The 12,375-nt window shown below is 27.5% G+C and overlaps 1 protein-coding gene across 3 annotated transcripts in view; it reads left to right on the forward strand.

Annotated features, from left to right (window-relative positions):
- The first annotated feature begins 3,568 nt into the window (after positions 1–3,568).
- Positions 3,569–12,375, forward strand: part of LOC105835982 (sphingomyelin phosphodiesterase) — a 31,859-nt gene continuing 23,052 nt past the window's right edge. For 2 of the 3 annotated variants that reach the window (XM_012679694.3, XM_036293658.1), the window contains exon 1: positions 3,569–3,987. The gene's annotated coding sequence lies outside the window, so the exon portion shown is untranslated. Of the gene's footprint in view, positions 3,988–8,782; positions 8,864–12,375 lie in introns of all 3 variants that reach the window. The other variant, XM_012679695.3, reaches the window with a different exon arrangement.

Below are 12,375 nucleotides of genomic sequence, written 5' to 3' on the forward strand. Positions count from 1 at the left end.
TATTTAATCGTAATAAAGTGTAATCGTTTTAGCAAATATTCTGATTGACTTTCAAAAATAATGTAATCTTGTCAGACTTGATTATGTGACATAGGTGAAAGTTTATGTACTTGGAGGGAATGTGTTTTACGACGAGTATAAAGCAATAAGATAGTATCGAATTATTATGAGCCATATCAATATTGAAGTGCTTTTATACACTTCTCCATTGTCATTAACCGACAATGATTTTAACATTTAGATGTTATTTTTAATCACATTCCATATGATGAGTCATATTCATCCAAATGTCATAATGTGATTTCAATCCTGTCTCCAACTGATCTGTTTAAAGAAATCTTTTCTCTTAATAATTTTTATAATTCTCTTTTTAATAAATGAAAAAAAAATATATAAAAATAAATTTTAAGAAAAAAATTAAATATTAAATTTAATTACACATAATTAATATTCAATAGAATAACTCTTTCTAAAGAACCTTGCAAAATCATTGCAAAACAAGTATTTCTAATATATTTTTGACATTATATATCAGTGTTGAAAACGTTACTCTGTAAAAGTAACATATATGTTACCTTTACTCATTACTAATTTTACAAAGTAATACATTATCGTTACCGTTATTTAAAAAGAAACAATTTGTTATTTTTTCGTTACTTATATTATAAAGTAAGTAATAAAAAATTTTATAACTGCATTTATTCCGCATAACTTTAATTTAATTAAATACAATATATTGTGTTAATTATAATTAAACATTAAAAGAGAACTATCTTGTATATTCAAAATCTCCATATAAAATTAGTTTACATCAATTTTTTTCATCAATGTTTTAAGTTCTAATTCGAAAGAAAAAAAGAGAGGAGGGAGAGAAAAAGAGAGGGGCAGAAGAAAATTAATTCTAAATTAATTTTTCTGTATTATATAATTTTAATATTACTTATACACGTTCTTTAACTAAAACAATAAAATTGTAAATTTGTAAATTTTGTTCATGTTTTATATAAAATCATTACGTGCACTGTGTGTTATCATCTGTACTTTAATTTTGAGAAAGGATTTTTAATTCGGTAAAGGCAATTAAAAGATTGAAAATAATTGATTATCATGTGAATTGAAAATAATTGATTATTATGGTAAAATAGAACAACTTTAGAATCCCCTTAAGATTAATAGTTTTTACTAGCCAATCACATCATTTCTTCGAAGAATCGATGACTGATTGGTCAGCCTAAGAATTATAGGACCCACGCACGATCACCCACCCTCAATTTATTGAATAGATATAAAAATAATAACCAAAGTAACACTAAAAGTAACAAATAATTCGTTACTGTTACTGCAAAAATGTATGTTACCATTACCGTTGTAGATAGAAAAAAGTAACAATCATTACTAAACAAGATTTAAATTTTAATTATGCTGTAATATGCATTTGATTATAGATATAAATATGCTCATAAAAATCAATTTGAAGATCTAGTTAATTTTGTTTTGACGTATGTACATAACAAATTTTTATTAGCCAAATTAATTTTTATAAGCATATTTATAATTATAATCAAATGTATATTATATTAGATCAACTGTAGATCATTTTGCAGCGCCTTTACATGGCGATCAAAGCAGTTAAATAAATCTTTATCCGATTTAATGATAAAATAGACATCTGAATTATCTATAAACAGTATTCTTCCGCTATCTTGTATTGATATATCATATCTATTTTGTTACGTCTTAATTATTTGTATCGCAAATTTGTTTAAAAAGAAGAAAAAATCTAATAAATTATCACATTATTTATATATATAACGGCTCTCTCAATTATTTTCTAATTGTAATAAAAATAATGAAATCTCTACTGGTATCTACTGCCATGCCGCGAATTGAATTGCAATACAAGAAGTGTGATCGGGTTGCATAAAAACAGGAGGCATCAAGCAATTAAGAATCATCCTTCAAACAAAAAACTTTTAATTAAAAGAAAATTAAATTACAGTATTCTTCAAATATTGCCCCACACACACGCGCGCGCGCGCGCGCGCACACACACACACACACACACACACACACACACAAAACAAAATAATATATTTATAGTATAAATTAATACAAAATTTAAAAAATCAAGGTTTTAGAAATTAATAAATTGTGTAAATGCAATAGCCGTAATTCGATAAGAATGATAGATTACGGGAGAGAAATGACAGAACAATTTAATCACATGCTGTAAAAACTGTAATTTTGAAATATTACAAGACGTAAATAATTAGAACATACTCTAAAAATTATTAATAATAATCAATTTTTCAAATCAGATTTATATAGGCTTCACAATTTTTCTTCAATGTCATTCTTCTGTACAAGGTTCTTGTAGTTGTGATCTTTGTTTGGTAAATGCAAAGGTATTAAGGAAATGCTAAAGCTGTCCTGTTTTACCGATTATTTTGATTATTTTCAATTCACTAATTTTTTAATTGTATTTACAGAATTAAAAATCCATTTCTAGAATTAAAGTACAGACTGTAACATAATGCTCATTTAATAATTTTATTTTACAAAAAACAAAAAAATTTTTTAATTTAATTTATAAATAAAATTTTTTTGTTTCTTACATAAAAGTATTAAGTTCCCTTTTTAAAAAAGATCGCATACCAAAGAATTAAGTAAATATTCTGTATTAGTTTTAAAAAAAATCTATTTTTTAAATTTGTTTTTAAAAAAACAATTAAAATATATTTTTTTATAAATATTTACTAACTTTCATAAATCATTATCAAAATTACAAAAGCATTTTTTTAGTTAAAATTTTTTTAGATTAAAAGTATTTTTATCATATATCTATAATTGATTACGTATAGATAATGTGAAAATGAGAACTCTGCAGAAAGTACATTTCCATTTGAAATTAAGAGCTATTGGTTAATCTAAATTGTAAAAATTGTTTAACCCTCCGACGCTAAATATTTACACACATGTATACACATATGTATAACATGTATACACTTTTAAAAAGTACTGGCTAATTCTTGCTAATTCTTGATTTATGATACGTAAATTTTTATAATTTTTTTGCCTCTTTTTGAGACTATTACTGATAACATTTTTAAAAAAATTTTATTTAGTTACAAATCAAATAAGAGAAAAACAAGTTGCAAATTTCGCAAAAAATTTTGAGTCAATTTGATTAAAATTAAATGAGTTATCGTAGCAACACTTCAAAAATATATTATTTTGAAATAACTTTATAAAAAATTTTGCAAACAGTTTATACGTCAATAAAAACGTTTGCAAATCTCATATCTTTAACTTGTTTTTTTTTTTCTTAAAGTTTAAAATAAGTTTCTTAAAGTTTAAACTATTTAAAAAATGTCAAGAAATAACCCACTTTTTGAAATCCAAAAAGTGAGAATATCCATTTAAGAAAGTGCACAAGAGTTTTTCTTTTAAACCTGTACCGCGTGATTCATGGTCCGGTCATGCGCCGACCAATTGTTGAACCCTTGTCAGACAGCTGGTGGGAATCTTGTATGAGCGAGCAAGCGAGCGAGGAAGCGAGCGTGCATGCGCAGCAACAATCAGTTCACACCGTACGCTCGGCGCGAAAGGCACGGCTGGCATGTGATAGAGCGCGCGACACGCTAACGACAAAACTCGCACGCGTGTGCGTCGCATACGCGTGAGTGATTTTCGTCTCATTTCTTTCATTTTTTTTTTCTTTTTCTTTATGAACCAGAAAACGCGACGAGAGAGCACAAACGGTCCGGGCGGATTCAAACAATGTTGTGGGATTGACTGGACGAATCAACTGTCAGCCGGTGCGCGCCGTGGTGAATTCACGTCCTGTTCTCTTTTTTAGTTCCCTTTTTTTTCTTTCCTTTTCTTCGTAATTTAGTTATCATCTAGATACACGATCTGGATGACATTTTGCACCTCACTATCAACATTCATCGCATTTCAAGGGTATCTTCAAAAGTATAATATTTTGTAAGTATTATCTTTCTGTCACTCTGTCTCTTTGAGATTATAATTATTATCTGATTATATGCATACTCTACATGACACTTTACGTCGCACACTGACCTTTCATTACATTTTAAAAGTACGTTTGAAAATATTTTGTGAGTGGATTATGATAAAGAAAGGAATTCTTACTTATTTTAGCTCTGTGATGTTTTGACACAAAATGCCAACGTCTATCGGTATAAGCTTTATCGATAAATATACTGTATTATTCTGTTTAAAAATTCTTTCACATCTTTTATTTTACTTTTAATTTAACAATTATACCTACATATATCTATATTAAAATCAATCTATCCATACACTGAGAAAAAAGTATGTTGAAAAACTTTTTAACTTAATTAAATTTTTAGTTGGATGTGTTTATGTATTTAACTTAAATACATGAAATACTCGTAAGACAAACTTTAATTCAAGTATCTATATATTTAACTGAAATATATAAATATTCGAAAAATTTAAAAATCAAGTTAAAAAATTTGGTCAAATTAACTTCTTTTTTTCTCAATTGTTTTTTCTGTTTTTTTTTAATTATTTAATTTATTGTTTTTTTCACTAAAACTGAGTTGTCCAGCAAACTCAGACAGACAATAATTAACATTTTTGCCAGTCTAATCTATGGTTAATCAAAATTACGTTTTAAGTTGTTCGACAGTGAACAAAGAACGAAATAATACTTTGCACCCACATATTTGACAAATTGCTTTGAAAGCTTAATTATACTGGTTGTGAGGAGATATTGCTTATAGAGCAGCGACATCCATTTAAAGTTTAAACGGTAATAACAATGCATATCTAATTGTAACACGAACATGATTAAACAAAGAATAAAAAGAACGTTGTGTGCTTCTTCCACTTTAGTTAATTAACCTTTATAAGAGTTAATTGGCAAAAAGATAGCGGATGTATATTATACGCACTGTTCTGTGTCTTAAAATCGTAATCAGTACTTCCAATGATAAATACTTCTTGTTAAACGTCTCACTGACATTGATATTACAATATCATACTTTTTGCTATTAATACTTTGCTATTATAATATTTGTGCGTTGTCTTGTGGCATGATAAAGAAAACATTAAATCTTTTGGGAAAAATTTCACGTGAATAACATAGAAAATTCGTGCTTGACTTTTAAAACTTTATTGTTTTATTTCAACGTGCTATTATATTTAAAAACATCGCCGTTAGACGGTTAATATTTTTTTTAATAAGAATTTTTAATAAGATTACATAAAGATGAGGATCTATATGTACCTTCTTTTATACAATATTATCAATGACAAGGACAGCAATATACTAACAAGACTTGAATTGAAATATAATGAACTGTTAATCTGTCTCTGATTTTTTTCTTCATATCGCAATATATATGATGACGTTTAAACATCTGATCATTATTTTTTTAACTTCTAATTGCCTCGTTTAGATAACTTTATTTGTACGAAACTAAGAAAAATTGAAGTAGATTGACTTTATCTCTATACAGTTGATAAAATTCTAAATTACTATTTAAACAGATCCAAAACAGTATAGATAACGTAGTACAAATCGAAGTTTACATATCAGTTCTGTCAGTAAGTAAAATTCCAAGTAAATTCCAAGTAAAAATAGAAGTAAACGAGTTTTCATTTTGTAAATAAAATTTCGAGTCAAAAGCAGAATTCTTATTAAACAAAATTCTGAATCAAAATATGTCTAAGTTTCCATATATTAAAAATAAAATAATTTTACGGAAGTAAATAAGAGATGGTGTGTATCTACATGTCATGCGCTTTACGAGCGATAATTGTCACGTTCTTATATGTACGTGACACTATCTATATTGCACTAGATAGCATTGACTGCATCTGCGATATGTGCACAACGGTTTTGAAAAGAATGCGTGTGAATATGCGAATAATATCACAGCACACACATTACTCACGGTAATCATTTGGCGATGCTTTCATGCAGGCTCACGAACCACTTAGTCCATTCAGAGAGACATGTATAAAGAGCAAAAAAGATTTTATTTTTCTAGTAACTTTTTTTATCGTTTTAAAAAAATAATACATATTGCCTCTGTCTCGTCGCATAAATTTTGCATGGAAAGAAGAGATGAGTTGCAGCAGCAAGGATCTGTATGCAGTAGCAAAATTTTAGCTGTGTGTAACTAAAATTCAGATGTCATATGTCTTTATTGCTGCAAGTAATCTTTTTTTCATGTGTCGATTTTGTTAATACATACAATTAAAGTTTATTTAATTTGAACAAAAATATAAGTACTTATTTCAAAAATATAAAATATTGTCCTTGCTGTACTAAATAGATAATTATTTAGCGTCTCTTAATGTTTTACACTCACTTGTCTATAGCAGAAAGGTAGTGAAATTGAAATCTTGAAAACATGAGAAAATATCTAATACAATAGTATCCTTATGTAAATACTACAAATGTATCACATCTGTCACGTGCAATGTAGAATTTAAAGTGGAGAAATTCAGGAACAAGGAAGCTCTATCTAGCCATTATATTGTGTACGCGAAGCTGCATACAAAAGAAACTTATAATTCTCTTCTTTGAGTACTTTTTACTATTTCGTATTCTTTTTTACATTGCTAATTTTTGTAATAATACATATTAATAATATACATACATATTATATTTTCATATATTCATATAATATATGTATATGATAATAGATAAAAAATCTATCTCTAATATTTATCAAAAATAATCTTTATAAACTTTTTATTCTGCTATGTGTAATTATTATCAAAGATGAACAATTTATACCAAGCAATAATTAATATTACAAATCTTTCTCTGGTAATAAATGCGCAACACTCTTATCCCATTCCATTGATGGACTCACATCGAATACAAAGAGATTTTCAAGGAAAAATTCATTTAAATTCTAAATAAATAATACAAATAATATAAAACTTTCAATTCATAATATAAATTTATTGTTTAGAGCTGTGCTATGGTAAACTTTTGGCACCTAAAATAAAATAAGTGTATTATAATTAGATATCAGAAAAAGAGAAAAGATGAGCAGTACAAAAAGTTTTATTATAAAGAACAAAACACAAACGACAGTGTTCTTTCGTTAGAAAAAAATCTTCATGCATCTACACATGTCCAATTACGACATAGAGAATGAGATCATTTGTTTGTCCAACGCATACGCTATGAGGACCATTGACGCAAGAGTCATATCTGCGAAATTTTTTCTAAACATCATTATTTTGAAGAAATTGTAACACAAAAGTTTATGAAACAAAAGTTTATAAAACAAATTAAGTTTATAAACAATTGATAAAAATTGTTTATATCAACTCTTTCGATGTTTCACATATGCAATGGACTTAAACACGTCATGCGCTCTTATTTGTGTCACTAGCAATATTCTCGTAAAGTTTTTATGTAATTAACTACCAATGAATAATTCTTCAACGACAATTTATTACACTAGTAAAAATTATTAATTATTAATACGATTATGTAAAATATGCCGGCCGGTTCGTAGTAAAGATAATACGCTCAGAACACAAAATACAAAAATAAAAATAAATTTATTTACATATATGGATTAATCTTTTCGAAATTTGGATAATTTTTATTTTCGTAATGTGAATAGTCGGAAATAAATCAAATAATTCGTCAGAAAGAAATAAAATATGTTAAAACAGACAATAAACTAAATTTAATGAAGTATTACTTCAACAAAGTAAATCTATGACCATGCACATGATTGAGTTTTAAATAGCATGCAAGATACTTGCCTAATAATTTCTGGGAACTTATACATAGTAATTCCGAGGGTTTCGCTGAAGTTATCGATGGCACTTAGTGACGTCACGTTGAGAGAGAGCGAGGAGTTTAAAGTAGGTTATCCGCGGACATACGAGAGACGATCAGCTATTGGCCACGCGGAACATGGACGAAACGTCGAATTGAGCTTGTCCGCTGCCGTGCAACGAAAAAGAGATCCCGGATTTATCGTCTGTTTATACCGATTTTTAGGTCACTCGCCCTCATCGCGCGCGCAATGTCACGCACGTTGAAACGCGTGGCGTCAAGCATTCATGAAGGATAACGTGAGCCTTGGCAACCTTTGCAGCTACATGTCTCAAGCTTATTGAATCCAAACTCTTTTCACTTTATCGAACTTTCAAATCTTATAAAAAAAGGTCTTCTTGAAAAAACCGTCAAATTCGTTCCTGATACCTTGGAAATAATTCTAAATGACATAATATAAATTTATTGTGTTTGTTATTAAAATAATGAAAATTCTATATATTTTAAAAGTATATTAAAAAAACAAAATAAAATTTTTTTGTGCTTTGAAGTTTTGTTTTCAAAAAAAAAGAAAGATTACATTTTTGTTATTTTAAAAGTTTAAATAATTTAATACTTTTATAAAAACTATTTATATATTTTAACATTCTTAATTTATGTTAATTTATATATTTTAATAAAACCACTTTAGAAGTAAATTTCATGCAAAAATCTCATTAAAAGTTACGCCAAATTAAAATAAAAGGTGTTACTATTTTTTTCAATTTTTTAATTCAATTTTTTTACAACCAAAAGTTTATATAATATAAAATTTTACTCTACATTTTTAACGGTTTTTTTTTACGTAAATAGATCCCTCTTAGGATTCTTAATTAATAACAAAATACCTTGTATATGTTATTTATGATAATTAAATGTCATATTTATTATAGGCAATTAAAAAAACTTTTATCAATCATGGTATATCATTTATAGGTCGAGTCTTTCGTTCTTACTTTCCAAAGTGAAATATACATCTGACTGAAGGTCTGTCAAATGAAGAGGTGATGAAAATAAGTGAGTCTCAAATACCAATCAAATTGATAATAGTCGAGCATGAGACAGGAAAAGACCACGTTCGCTCAACGTGATTTTACATTCAGGTCGCAGATGTTAAGCAAAGAAGATACTCTTCGGAGAGGCCTTAATCTCATATCTCTCTTTTGTCAAGTTCGTATCCTTCACGAAAGAAGCACGTACATGTTTACGTGTATTACTGGATTACACACAGCCTCCTCTTATAAATCATTGTGCTTTCACTGATTATGCTAATCGAGAGAGTATATTTCGCACAAAAAGACAATTCTGCTTAAAACTCGCTTAATCATATAATAAGATTTAATACAAAGGAACATTGAGTATATATACTTTTTTCACCTATACCGCAGAAATGAAAATCTAATTATTATAAAAGAATACCGATTTCGTATATTGAAATAGCTTGAAAAGCGTTCATCATCGAGATTGCAAACAAATAAATATTCTCTAAGCATAACTCGAGACTACTTATTTCAGTGTCAAATGTAAAATCTCTTTATTCTTTACAGACATTAAATGTAATTACATAACATCGCACACTTTCGAAATTGAAAACGTTTAAAATGAAACGATCATTATAAAAGTTAAACGCGCGTTGACCAATTCCACAAATCTCGAGGTCGAGTGCAACATCTGTTATTATGGCATACTGACGTGTCCAGTTTTATTATCATTCTGTAAATACATACACATACACACATAGACGCAGTAAAACCTATTGTTTGGAGTGTCGGTCGTCGACCTTAGAGTTACGTAAGCGTAAAAATCTGTGAGAAGCGCGAACACCTTTTTTAAAATATCGTGTAAATACCTCTTATCAACGCATTCTTTTTAGGATGTGTATAGTTGTGTAACACAAATTATTTCCTGTTTGGAAATGTTATTCTCTTTCGTAACTGATATGTTATCTGCATCTGATGTTTTGTGTATTTTACCGTGTAATCCACAGTATAATTGTTCTAAGCACATGAGAGTACAACACGATATGATTAAAAAATATACAATATGATTAAATAAAAATATTTTGTCATAAGTAGTGTATTGAATTGTTTATTTTACACTTTATGTTATCTAGTTAGTCCTTTGAAATTTTATCTTAAATAACATTTATTTTTTCATAAATGTTTAAAAAATTTTCGATAATAAACATCAGTAATTAACAAGATACTACAGAAGTGCGTTAGTCATGGATGACCAACGACTACGTTAAGCAATCAACATGTTAAGAAATAATAAAATCTTGAATATTTTTTACTATACATTTTAAGACTAATATTTCTTAAACAAATTTTATTTAAAAAAAACAAAAAAAATTGTATACAAAAAATATTCTATATTGTACATAAAATATTATGTAAATTATTATTTATATTTTAATATCCAAATTATGTTATTCAATCAATAATATAAACTTTGCAATTTTTTATTTTTTTGTTTTATCTCTGTTGTATTTTTCCAAAGTAACAATGTTCAAAGCTATCGGTATTTAAACGCTTAAATACTAAATTTTCAAACGTTTAAAAATAATTTTAGAAATTTATTGTATATTTAAAAACAATAATAACAAAATTAACATCGTGATATATTTGAAACTAAAAATAATTCAGTTACACGATATGTGTGACTTTAAAGGTTATAAATTTACATAAGTAACGGCTTTTCTGAATTAGTTATAATTTTAGCATCGATAACATATCATCAAAAGATACAGATAACGATATTATTACAGCATTTACATTAAAGTACAAAAATCAAAGAAGGCACAATCAAGTTCAAGGTCGCAGGAAGTTCCACTTTCTTACTGAATTACTTTTGTAAGTGGTTTCGTGCTATTTACAAGAAGTATATGAAAGAAAAGTGAAAGGTCGGGTAAAGTTATTTGGATATTTACTTTTACCGCTGTTGTTTTTCCACTCGGATGCTACGGCTTTTTAATTATCCATATAAATATCGTATTTTTTTCCGCTGCGCTTATAAGTATTCACACTATTTTTATAGCTTACATATTAGTTTTATATACGCTTGACCGAACGTATATATAACGGAAAATGAAACGATAAATTTGTAGAAAGTAAAGATTAATTAACATGCTTTATTCCTATGATGTTAAATTTAAGAAAAAAAAAGGATTTTACAATGCCAGCAATGTACTTGATTTATCTTCACTGTTTAATCACACTTTTCTTATCGGTTGTAATTATCTTTTCTGTTGCAGAGAAAAATATCCTAGCCATAATAATAAATTTTAACTTAGCCGCAATCTATTCCTCTATGCTTCTTTTACATATAATAGCGTTCTATATTATTCTTTAGCGTATTCAACACATACATATTTTATGTGAACATTTATGATTTGCATAGTTTCTAGAATATGCATTTTTTAACGCTATTTTTATCGATTAAAGATTAAACGTCAATAATTTTGTTTAATTAAACGATAAATTAGTTGTTATTATATACATAAACTTTATTTATATTTGATAAAAACTAAAATAAATCTCATATTGCGATTACTTTATATGCTTAAAAGTACAAAATTGCGTTAATCGAAAAAAATAGACAAAATCCATCGATTAAAATCAACCGTGAAAGACATTGTTTGCAGCAATGCATTTATTGTATTCATCGAGAAAGCAATCTCATTATGTGACTGAATTTTATAACTGATGTTCTAACAAAATGCTGTCAAAGCGTTTAAACTCTTAAAATTATATATATTCTTCAGAATAACATCTTTTCTACATTAATTTATGATTAAAACGCTGTAGTTAAATTTATTGTTTTATTCTTACTAAAATTAAGGGAAATTGAATTATGTAAATTCAATGCATCCATAATTTATTAATTTAACGAATCTGATAAATTTATTTATTTTTTGCTACAATAATAATCATATTATTATATATACGTACTTATAATGTACAATATCATATATTAATCTATATAATTATTAAAATATCGTTAGAAAGCCGGATATGCTCTGAGAAAATTGCTCGAATAGCCAAATTACGCTGCAGAAATATGAGGAGTTTTCATCGTTCGAGAAGCTGTGAGTTCATGATGATTCAACGATTACCGTCAACGTTGTTTTTAAAATTAAGGGAAAGTTCGGCGAGAGGAAGAGAAATGTGTAACGTCAGAGCGCGCCTTTTGTTTGTCCGATCATTACGCACATTGCATCCATTTCTCGGTATCCATTTCCCTATGAAGTCGTAACATTGTTTTCCGTTTCTCGGTACGAGACCATAGTACGATGTTAAACTAAGGTTTTATTGATCTAGAGGTTTATGCTCGGCTGTAGGTAACTGTTAATATCGCAATAATGAATATTGTGCAACTGTACATTTTCTGTAAGCATCATTAAGACTTCAACTTATTATCAGACAAATGAAACATGCTTTGCAAACCTACTTTGTAATAAAAATTAAATTTAAATTCTATAAAAAATGAACATTCTAATTCTCTAAATATGAAACTCGTTTCAACAAAAA

Source organism: Monomorium pharaonis, chromosome 11, assembly GCF_013373865.1.
Source record: "Monomorium pharaonis isolate MP-MQ-018 chromosome 11, ASM1337386v2, whole genome shotgun sequence".
Taxonomy (NCBI): Eukaryota; Metazoa; Arthropoda; class Insecta; order Hymenoptera; family Formicidae; genus Monomorium; species Monomorium pharaonis.